Here is a 12,399-nt window from a genome sequence, read left to right on the forward strand (position 1 = left end):
CCCCATTCTACTCTTCTTTGATTTGTAGGGTCTGGAAAGCTATCATCTAGATCCCCCAATATTCTTGCAGCTAGCATTCTGGATGCAGATTATGTGCCACCAGTACTTGAGAGAGATTTGGAAGGCAGAATGCAGAGGTGACCGTTTCCCTACCTCTCTTGGCTATTGTTGCTGGTGATATAGAAATGTGAGACTTTCCTGCAGCTGCGCTCATGTCCTTGCTCCACTACTGTGGGCATGAAAACACCAAGTGACTTCCTAGTCTAACTTCCTAACATCTGGATCACAGCTTCAGCTGCTCTTTCTCCAGGGTGGGAGGCAGTTGTGACAGCATGTAGCAGTGTGGCTGCTTCAGAGATAGGAGCTTCCCTTGTGGATCAGCTCTGAATTATTCCAGAAACCAGTCCAGAAAGTCTGGCCCAGAAACTGTTCTTTCAGCCCTTCCAACAACCGTGAAAGTACTTAATATCTTGTATTAAATCCCTTTCCGCTGAATATACTTAATTTCTGTTTCCTGCACACAACCCTACCGAGTCACCTATATTTCACTTTATTGTGACTGTAAGCATAGCTACCTTGTATAACAAAACTATTTCTTTTACATCTCATTCCATTCCTTTCCAACACAAATTTCTCACTTAAGTTGGCCTTTTTACCACTCCTAGAAATGCCCTTTGTTCGTTCTTCTGTGTATGCATTTGTACTGTCTGTGTCTCCCTTTTGTCTGCTCAAGCCTGAGAGAAACCAGGACACATAGTGCAGCAGCGAAGAGTTCTCACATTCCTGCCACAGCCCCCCACGCCCGGCAAAGCAACAGCAATCTGTGTAGAGAAACTGCAGTGGGCTATCTGACAGGACAAAAACATAGTGAGATGGTGTGCTAGGAAATCCCCGAGCCCATAAAAATGTTAGGTGGATGGGGCTCCTGGATGGCTCGGTCAGTTCAGTGTCTGACTCCTGATTTTGGCTCAGGTCATGATCTCCCAGTTCGTGGGATCAAGCCCCACACTGGGCTCTGCGCTTACAGCACAAAGCCTTCTTGGGATTCTCTCCCTCTCTCTCTGCCCCTCACCCGCTCATTCTCTCTCTCTCTCTCTCTCTCTCTGAATAAATAAATAAACTTTAAAAAAAGATTTTCAAAAAGTTTAGGTGGAAAGAGACTTTTCAGAAGTCTAGAACTTCTTCTTGAGCTGGCAGACACAAGAGCAAGGATGATTCAGAAGTGTATGTTTGTATAGTCTGATCTCTATGTATGATTTCATTATTATTCTTCTCCCAACACAACTCTGAATTTGAACAGTGCACACTGGAAATGAAAATCTTCTATGTCTCTTTGGCTATGATTCATTTCCTCCTCTTTGTTCTTATAGAAGAAAGCTAACATTAGATTGTATTATTTTGCATCCTTCTTAGTTTTTTTTTTTTTTAAGGTAGATGCATGTGGGAAAAATACGATCCACCTTACAAAGTATATCACACATGTAAAAACAAAGGAGTGTCTGAATGGCTCAGTTGATTAGGCTTCTGACTCTTGATTTCAGCTCAGGTCATGATCTCATGGTTTAGGGGTTGAGCCCTACAGCAGGTTCCATGCTGATAGCCTGGAGCCTACTTGTGATTCTCTCTATCACCCTCTCTCTCTGCCACTCCCCTGCTTATTCTCTCTCTCTCTCTCTCTCTCTCTCTCTCTCTCTCTCTCAAAATAAATAAAAGGTATTTTTAAAAATATATATATATAAAAAGGGAGTTTCTGACCTCTTATCTTTTTGGCCATCCCAGTATGCAATCCCTCTGCCCAGGGATAACCACTGTTGCCAATTGGGACAAAACCTTTGTGACCTCTTTTGATGCATTTACATACATTACTTTTTTTTTTAATATGCCCACACTGTACATACTCTCTGCTACTTGATATTTTCTCCTCACAATATATCATGGACATATTTCCATATCAGTACTTATTACACTACCTCATTCTTTTAAAAGGCCTCATGTGGCCCACTTTATGTAGTTTATTTAACCTTTATCCTATTAATCAACTTTGAGATCGCTTCCTCATTTTGATTAAACAATGAGGTAATGTGTGTCTTAGTACAGCTGGAGTTCACTTGACTGAAAAAACTACGTAAATGCAGGTTTCATGTGCCATCTACCAAAAAAAAAAAAATGTTAAGAACTACTTAATTTGTGTATTATGAGGCTTGAGGATGAATTAATATTTTTGTTTGTAGTTTGATCTAAAATCTGGGTAGGCAGCAAAGTGATGATTTAGTATATTAAGTGTACAGATCTTGAACCTTTTTCCTCCAGTAGACTAAAAATAGATTCATGGTACAAAGAGCTCATTAACTACTTATGTTCACAGATGAAATTAAGAAGATTAGTGTACTTGAAGTACAGAATGTGTCCCACCCCCTGAAAGCAAATATTATCAGTGATTCAGTAAAAAGATCAAAAATGTAATTTGAAATAGATGATTTCAGTTATCAGAGAAAGTAGTACACTGGAAACAAGTTCTAGGTATATCCTATTTCAAGTGTATCCCAAGAAGGGGTTGGAAATAAGAGTTTAAGCTGAAATTAATGGCACAGATCATGCTAGGCAATCACCATTCTTTAAAATCCTAAACATAATGAAACTTAATCCCCAAAACTCTAAGGAGAACTCTAATCCCCACCTCATTCATCATTGGCCTCAGAATGCAACCAGCATGGGAAAGAAAGACAGATCTTTTTTTTTTTTTTATAACAAATCATACTTCCATAGAATCCCAAAGCTCAAAGGGACTTCAAAAGCCACCTAACTGCCCTGTTGGTCTTGTAATTCCCTTTTCTTCTCCCCACCAAGAAACTACGAACTTAGGATGCAGGCAGTTCCTTACCTACTACAGAAATTTACTCTATTTTCAGACACTGTGTTTTTAAAATCTTGGATTTAATTTCTCCTGTAAGCTGTTGGTTTTAGATCAGCTCTTTGGAGCCCCTCCTCCACATGACAGCCTTGTAGATATCTGATGACAGCTATCACCTGCATCCTGACATTCTCTTAAGGGTAAACATCTCACCAATGGAAAATACTCTGGACTTTTCAGAAGCCTCTGATTTTTATCGTTGATCATTCACTCTATCAATCTACTAAAATTGATAGAGAGCTTCCCACATGTCAAGCGTGACACTCTTACTCTGGAAATACAATAGTGAGAAAAGCAAACACTCCTCTGTCTTCATGAGGCTTATGTGAGTTAGGGCAAAAAAAGACATTGATTGATATGTCCGCCATAAATCATGTCCAGTTACAGAGTGGAGTGCCATTAAGGAGAGGCACTCAGTGCTGTGTGAGCACATAGTATAGAGCCTTGATCTAAACCTCGGTGATAGATCGGGCTTCCTGGAAAAGGTGATGTTTGAGTTCGATCTGAAGAACACGTATGAGACACAAAGGTGGAGACATGGGAGAACAGCTTTCCTGACTGAAAGAAGACTTGTTCTAGACTTCTAGGAGGAGGGAGCAGAGAGTCTGAGGAAGGTGGTGTAGCAAGTGTGTAGGAAATGATTAGAAAGAATGGTATGAGTACACCTGGAGAAGTGCTTTTGGGGTGTGGTTAAGGTTTGTTTGGGTATTTAGAAGCCATGGGAGGTTATTGAGGGGTTTTAAGAACAGGAATGAAATAACCAAATTTGCACTTATAAAATATGGCTCTGATCCTGTGAGAGAAAACACATGGAGGGAAAGCAAGAATGAAGGAAAGTCAACTATTGGCAGGCTACCGTGGTGGTCCAGTAGCAAAGACTAGATGATGAAGGAGATGGGGTGGCTGGTGAGAAAGAAATAGATGCTTTAGGAGATATTTAACTGGGAAGTGTTTGGAATGCCAAATCAACCAGCAACAATTTTTGGAAAATAATTTTTGCTAATACAATTTTGCTTGGTTTTATAAAACAAAGTTACAAAGCAGTTTAATTTTAATTTCCTATTAGTTTGCAAGATGAAAGGCTTGAATACTGAATGTACAAAGATGCTAAAACTAAACAGTTTTTGAAAGTCCACAAAGCACAATAAATAAATAAATAAATAAATAAATAAATAAATAAATATTTTTAAGTCCACAAAGTACAGCAAAAGAAGCGTTTCAACACATTTCTTTTTTCTTTTTTTCAAAAGTTTTTTGATGTTTAGTTTTGAGAGAGAGAGCGCAGGGAGAGTGGGGGAGGGGCGAAGAGAGAGGGAGAGAGGGAGACACAGAATCTGAAATGGGCTCCAGGCTCTGAGCTATCAGCACAGAGCCCAACAAGGGGCTCAAACTCAGGAACCAGGAGATCATGACCTGAGCTGAAGTCAGACGCCCAACCGACTGAGCCACCGAAGCGCCTCTACACATATCTTTTTTCTTATTTGGATACATCAGAAACTGTATCTGTGGGTTTCTAGGTATGTTAATTTACTATCTCATCTTCTTGAGAGAATCTTAGAGAAAGAATAAAAGGAAAGGAGCAAGGAATTTGAGGTGAGTAGTGCTTATATATTTTTTAGAAGTATAATCATGAAACATATGAGGATAGAGGGACAGCAAAATAAAACATTTTAAATATAATCTTTCTTTGTAAAGGCTGTGAGTGATAAAAAGTAGAGGCAGAAAGCATTTCTTTCTTTCATGTGCTGGTCAGGTTCTTTTACTGTACAAGCAATACACTGGAAGTTTAAAATTAAAGCTCCTGAAGTTACTGAAGAATCCCAAACAATGGTGTCAACAATACCCTTATTATAAATTCTGAGGTTCGGTAAAATTGAAGTTGCCTATTTGAAATGCAGACGTTGTTTTTTAAAGATTGGTCATCTAGCACCATCTTCTGGCTATGTGATAATTTTCTGTTTTCTTTCTCACTTCAAATCGTTACTGTGTAAGTATTATGATGGAGGCGCCACCTGCTGGATTTTTTTGTCTAAAAACAAACACCCTGAAGAGCTGCTGAGACATTAGATGATTATCTGCAAGGGCAAGACTTCTACTCGCCCTAGAAAAAAAAAATGATATTTGCAAAATAGCTAGACCTCCTGATTCTAAGAATTATCCTAAAGTACCCACACATAATATTCTAATAATCCAAAGAGTTATTATGTATTTTACTTATTCTTACGGAGAAAGAAGCTATATATTCCTTTGGCAACCCATTCTCAGCTCTTTTGCTATCCACATGAAACCTTTAGACACATGAGAAATTACCCACCCATTAGTTAAAGAGGAAAATAAAATAATACTGGAGCATACTTGAATACATTATTCCTTAAATTTTACAACTCTAAGAAATAGTATTATCCCTATTAGCCCCACTGGAAAACTGAAATGTAGTTTAGCTGCATAAAATACCTTATATCAAAATGGAACACAGAGAATTTTGAACCAAGGTATTTTTAGAAGAAGCCTCTTCTTCTTCTACCCTGTTTTCATTGCTAATTAATAAGATTTAGGTAAATGTAGACTCTCTATAAATATGATTATTTAAAGCCTATTAAAGGATTTTCTTAATGTTTATTTATTTTTGAGAGAGATAGAGAGAGACCAAGTGCAAGCGAGGGAGGGGCAGAGAGAGAGGGAGACACAGAATCCAAAGCAGGCTCCAAGCTGTCAGCACAGAGCCCGACACGGGGCTCAAACTCAGGAACTGTGAGATCATGACCTGAGCTGAAATCGGACGCTCAACCAACTGAGCCACCCAGGGGCCCCTAAAGCCTATTAAAGGATTTTCTAATCTCAATGGATATGTTTCCTTGTCAGAACTTTCTAGCTTTCGGTCAACATCATTTTATACCCTTTATTAACTTTTTTACAGGTTGAATTCCACACTTTGTATTTGTCATCCTGGGCTTCTTTCTGCCTGGATATCTTTAAAAACAACGATGAATTTACATCTTCCATATTGGTATCTGAACAAAAAAGTCCAAAGAAGGAAAAAATAATTTGTCACTTTTTCTAAAGTGTTGATTAGATTCAACTTAAAATAAGAATGCTAAAATTTCTGAGTTAAAAAAAAAAGAGATGCTCCGTTAATTTGCAACACTAGTCATATTTAATGTGATTCCACTTGAGTTTTTTAATTATGCATTTTATATGTCCGCTTAACTGGTAATATGTGCCAATCAGAGTCCTCCCCAAAAGCTGTGAGTGAGGACTTTCTCCCAGGTTGTGGGTCAAACTGTAAAGGATGATAGTTTAGCAGGATAGAGGAGGTGCTAGAGGTCCCCATTAGCTACAGAAAAATCTATTTTCAGCAAGACAAAGGCCAACCTGAAGAGTGAAGCATAGCTCACAGAAATGAGTAATTATTATTTGACCGAATGAAATTTCCTCCTGTATTTCCTACTCATGCAAACCGAAAAAGAATCCCTTTCAGTTTGTCACTTCCTCAATGTTCCTGTTCTCGCCACTGAAAGAATACTACCTAATACAAAACTCCAGAAATATTTATTGACTTAAGAAATGTTGAATGGGATGACCTTCATTAGTTCTCCTAAGTTCTCCGAGCTTCCTCTTTTTAAATTCCATTATAAAATCCATGGATTCATACTTTACTTTCCTCCCAAGGTTTACGGAGTTCAGATGAAATGAACACCACATGAAATGAAAGATTTCTCATTATAAAATTTGGAAACTTATTATAAATTGGCTATATAAATATAAACCTATCATACTGTTGAAGAAATCAATCCATGCGCCCAGCGGAGCGCTTTTTAAATATGGTATATGTTCAATAAAGTTTAATCTGTACGCTGTCAGGTCTAACACATGAAGATAGGAATGGGGAGCTTTCCAAAGGACTTATTATTTAATACAGCACTGTCACTCAATGTTATGACAAAGAAAGTTGATTAAGTTAGTGTATCAGTATAATGATCACTGACATCTGTATTTGACATACAGTAGGCACTTGAAAGAAAATGCTTCCTAAGAAACAACATTGCATTTACATTTTTTTTTCTCTTTTGTAGCAAAGTAAAGTCATTGTGTCTGGCACCGCAAAGTGAGGATCATTTCCCACACTGATTTTTCAGTTCCTGCTAACTGGACAACATCTTCTATGAAATATTGATTCAACCTTTAATGTTCTTGTGATTGTATAAAAAGAATTACCAAAACAATTCATATTTATTTCCATGTTGTTAAGTACCCAAGGCAGTCTTGGTAGACTAATTAAAGATCGAAGATAAGATGGAATCAGATATCTTAAAAGAATTACTTCTTCAAGTAAAGATGAGCATAACTTTAATAAGGTTATATATTTCTCGCTTAACAAATAGGTCTGTGTTCTATGTGAATCTCCAATTCTGTACTATGTATTTTCATGTGTTCTCAAAATAGCAGCTTAGTGCAGAAAATTGCATGATAGCCAAAACTAGAGAATATATGAAGAAGAGATTTGTGATCCCTGTGAACCTGAATATATCTTACAGAGGACAACAGTTTTAGCATATTTACCTCTCTCATCCAACTTTCTCCATCAAATGAAATTTTAAGACTTTTATATACTGTTAGAGGAGCTCTCTCCATCACTACAGCTTAACTCTTAAATCTTTTCTCTGAAAATAGTTTGTGGTTTTTTATTCAACAAGTATAAACTAAATAATCCAAAGTCGCAAAAAAACAAATTGAATAAGAAAAGTTTTCAAATGAGTCTTTTATTTTTTGTCCCCATAAATTCAAATAGCACAGTGTGAACATAGAGGAAAATGGAAAGTAAAGGGAAGCTAGGACTTACTATAACTGACCGTGAGTCTTGAACATTACTGACTCTAATATCAAGTTACTTTTAATAGACAATTCCTAGAAATGCATTCTGTCTAATAAAGATACATCCAGTATAGCCATTTAAGGCATTCCCTACCCAGATCTAAAGCTAAATAGGGGCGCCTGGGTAGCTCAGTCGGTTAAGCGTCCAACTTCAGCTCAGGTCCCAGGTTCTCCCAGTTCGTGGGTTTGAGCTCCTTGTCAGGCTCTGTGCTGACAGCTCAGAGCCTAGAGTCTGCTTCAGATTCTGTGTCTCCCTCTCTCTCTGTCCCTACCTCTCTCGTGCTCTGTCTCTGTCTCTTAAAAATGAATAAACATTAAAAATATATAAAGTTAAATACTCAACAATTATGAAGTGTGACTATAAATCATTCATTTCATCTTTGCTTTGATGATTACCTAAAAATTAATGTAAGATTCTTAAATTTGGGGTTGATTTTCCCCAACAGAAAATTAATTGCCAATGCAGATGAGTAACTTATTAATATGTCATCTTTAGATTCATAACATTTCCAAGAGGAATCATGAAGCTATCAGCACTTTTGGAAGATTTCTCCAGATAGAAATTAGGCCACAAGGGGTTTTTCTTCCCCTTTCTTAAGTTCACTCCTTGTGGGGAAAAGATCACTTAAATTTGGCTGTGAAAACTGATCATCATTAGCAGAACAAGTCTTTTTTGTGTTGTTGATACTCCGTTCAGAAAACACTGAAGATCCAGCCTACCCTTCAGTGTAAAGATCTGCCTTTCAGGGTAATGGAGGCAAGGACTAAGGATCATATAACCTAGACTTCCCCAAACCAGAGCACAGATGACAAACCAAGAAGAGGGGGCTCCTACATTTTTCTCCAGGCTGACTGTATGTCACGAAAGGTAAGTCTGCTCATACACTTGAGGGATGCGAAAACGTTACTCTCTGTTAAATTAATTAAACAAGGAAGCCATGAGACTGATGTGGCTCTCATGCCATGGCGGCCTATATAAGCAAACCAAAATCTAAACCGTAAATGCCTCAAGGTTACAAAGTCAAGACTCTAAGGACAACCAATCACAAACCGCCAACTAAGCTCTAAGCTATAACCGAACAAATGATTTCCTTTCTTTGCTTCTGCATTTTCTCTAGAAAAGTCTTTCCTCTTTGCTCCTGTGAGCTGGCAATCCTACTAACCACTTCCTAACCACTGTCCCATTTGAATTGATTCTTGCTCAAATGAAGTTTAAACAATTTTAATATGCCTCAGTTTCTTTTAACAACAGCATTATTTGGAGAGAGAGAGACAGACAGACAGAAAGAGAGAGGGAGAGGGAGAGAGAGAATGTGTGTGTGCGTGTGTGTGTGTGTGTGTGTGTGTGTGTGTGTGTGTGTGTGTCTGATGATCAATAGTTAAGACTGGGTTCTTTCTGATAAGAAATTGTGTTTACAGTCTTTTTCAAACATTTTGAATTATAATACAGGATTGATAAAAAATTAAACTATTTCAATTAAAAGAAAGAGACATTTTAGAAGGGCAAATAAACCCAAGTTGTTTGTTTTGGTCAACTTGACCATTTAAACTTTTAGAGATGTAGCTATAATAGCCAAATGTCTACTTGTAATATTTAATTTAATTTTTTTACACATCCACATTTGAAACCACATTACATAAACATATATTAGTTTTAAAATGTTGTTTATTTCTGTCCCCACATTTCATTAGACAGTTTTATTCAACCTCTTTGCATGCATTTTTAACGTCACTGTCTTAATTGTTGCCAAAGCCACTTTTTGAGCAGTTTTTAAAGATATTAACTTTTCATTCCCATCTCAGTGCCTTGAAATACAGCCCTTTCTAAATTCTAGTTTGATCCTATTACATGTTACTGGAAATTTATCCAAAGCCTAAGTACTCTTTCACGTAACATTAGAAGTTGTTTGTTCTGTTCATTTGTGCTGTAAGTATATATTAAAGAGCTCCAAAATACAGCCACTTATTTATTCAATTGATCTTTAAAGTGATCTTTAAAAGACTTGCTTACAATGACTTTTAAAAGAGATAATTACTAAATTACTTTGTTTTGCCAATTCATATAGGGGACCTTGATAAGTATCCAAAGCTGGCATTCAAGTCCATTCCCAACCAGTACATTTTTCTGAAGAACTCTGTTTTTTCAAACTAAAGGGGTCTGAAATACAGAGACTTCATAAAGATTCTGGCATAAAGCAACTTACTCTTTTCTGAGGAATAATTTTTTTTTAATTCTTTTATCTTGGACTCAATTTAGGGATATATATATATTTTTTTAAGCTTATTCATTTTTCAGAGAGAGAAAAAGAGAGTGTGAGCGGGGGAGGGGCAGAGAGAGAGGGAGACACAGAATCTGAAGCAGGCTCCAGGCTCCAAGCTATCAGCACAGTGCCCGACGCAGGGCTCAAACTCAGGAGCCCAGCCGTGAGATCATGACCTGAGCCTAAGTTGGATTCTTAACCAACTGAGCCACCGGGGCGCCCCTCTGAGGAATAATTTTGAGGACAGATCTGGCTTTATATTGGGGCAGTCATGATAGGTGCAGAGCCAGCAAAGGTAAGGAGGCTGAAATGCAGACCAAATGTAAAACTGCTTAGGAGAAAGTTTAACTGAATGGCAGCAAGGTTCATGGCATAAGACATGAAGGTGTGCTGTAGAAAAGAAAAAAAAAACTGTTCTTGACAGGTTGGAAAAAGTTGAATCTAAAAAGATGTAACTTACTATATGGACAAACTTAAAGTCTATAACCTAGATTTCACAATATAATTGCCTAGGTACGGAAAAAAAAAAGAAAATCTGTTATAAACTCAGTACAGACAGGCAGAAAGATAGACAATTTCTCACAAACTTCGGAGGCTAGGTTTAAGACCATTTAGCGCAATTTGCAGGTCGTAGTGCCAAAGAAAAATGCAGGGCTGCTTAAAAATTAAGCGTTTTAAGACAGCAAGAACAGAGCATTAATCTTTTGAAGCATGACTCCCTGGGTGACTGCATAGACCATGCAACCGTGAAGTTGGCCCTGCACTGGCTATTATTTTAAAGAGGACTTATTCAGAGAGGACTCCTATCTACCTGCTCAGCACAAAAACTTCAGCACAAGCACAGAGCCTGGTACAAAAGAGCACTCAGTGGGTACAGATATCTGTTGAATGAAAGAACGGTCCAGAAGAAAGAGTGGTGAGCCTGTACACATCTCCTTACTAAATAAAAAATAGCACTCTGTCATCAAAAGAGAACAGACTTTAATCGTAAGACATATTTTCAGTATTTAAAGAATATTATGACTTGAAGAGGATCTACTCCCTCAAACTTTATTTTAAAAAATAAAGTCATTAGAAAACCCTAAATACCCAAATTAGGCAAAGTTCTTCCATTTACTTTGTAAAACAGTTTCACATCAAAAGGTAAACAGTTGCATTGAAATCAAAGTAAATAATTAAAGTTTCTTAATGCCCCAAAATAGATTCCATGACCCACTGTAAACCCAGAAAATGAACAAAACCGAAAATCTGTGAATAATGGTACAAATTAGATCAATGTTGATATTCTATCTATATTTCTGCACAAGTTGTTTCATTTATGTGGAAAAGCCTACAAGTTAATTCTTTAAGAACTTGCTCAGGTTTTGTACAAATTTACAAAAATAAAACCTAATTATGGAAACATCAAACAAACAGGATGAGCTGTTTTTTAAGATGTGAATGAAATATTTACATCTTTCCATAAATTCTGTTTTATGGAAACACTATAACAGTGAATCTGACTTGCATTAAGAAACTGCATTTAAAATCTAAAACAAAAATCAGCAAATGTTCTTTAGGAAGAAAATGAGGAAAATAATTGGAACGTGAAAAAATTGTGATTTAAATATGGATACCCAGGGTTGTCAGTTTGTGACATAATTAATATGTCATGCTTGAAGTAATATAAAATACTACTTAGTTATTCAGAAATAACTACTACCTTTAATATAGAATCTTCCATTATGAATGGCACACTAAAAAAGAGGGTCTGGTCCCACAAGTAAGTAAGTTGGAGAAACATTGTATACTATACTTTTGTATAGTATATTCATAATTACTTCAGCATATTACCAGTTCTGAGTGGCCCTGCAATAAAGTTAGGTGTTTACCTTTGTTTAACCTTTGTTAGAATGTCCCAAACTTATTTGAACTTGGTACCTATTTTTATGTAAGGGGAAAGGGTGGCTTATTTACTTGTTTTATTTTTCACATAAAATTATAAACACTTTGAAATGGTAGTTTCTGGAGTTTACTTTGAGAATTGTAGCTCTATACCGATCAAACATGAACAAACAGGAATATTGACTGTGCTTGCATTTAGTATTCAGGAGTTTTCATAATTTATTTTACAGTTAAATTTTATCCATTTCTGCAAAGGTAATGTTTATGCAAATGTACTGCCTGAACTTGGGAAGTTAATGCTCTTGCCCTTCTGGCTCTGCCTTATACCACACTTTGAGTTTTGTGTCTGGTGCAGGACATTGGCTGACTGTAGTGTAATACAAGTTATCAACCTGGATAATGGGGAGGCTTGAAACTGTTCTCGAAGATGTATAATCCAAGGACTGCAGGTGATGTGGGGCACGATGGTCG

The sequence above is a fragment of the Acinonyx jubatus genome, chromosome D1 (assembly GCF_027475565.1).
Source record: "Acinonyx jubatus isolate Ajub_Pintada_27869175 chromosome D1, VMU_Ajub_asm_v1.0, whole genome shotgun sequence".
NCBI lineage: Eukaryota > Metazoa > Chordata > Mammalia > Carnivora > Felidae > Acinonyx > Acinonyx jubatus.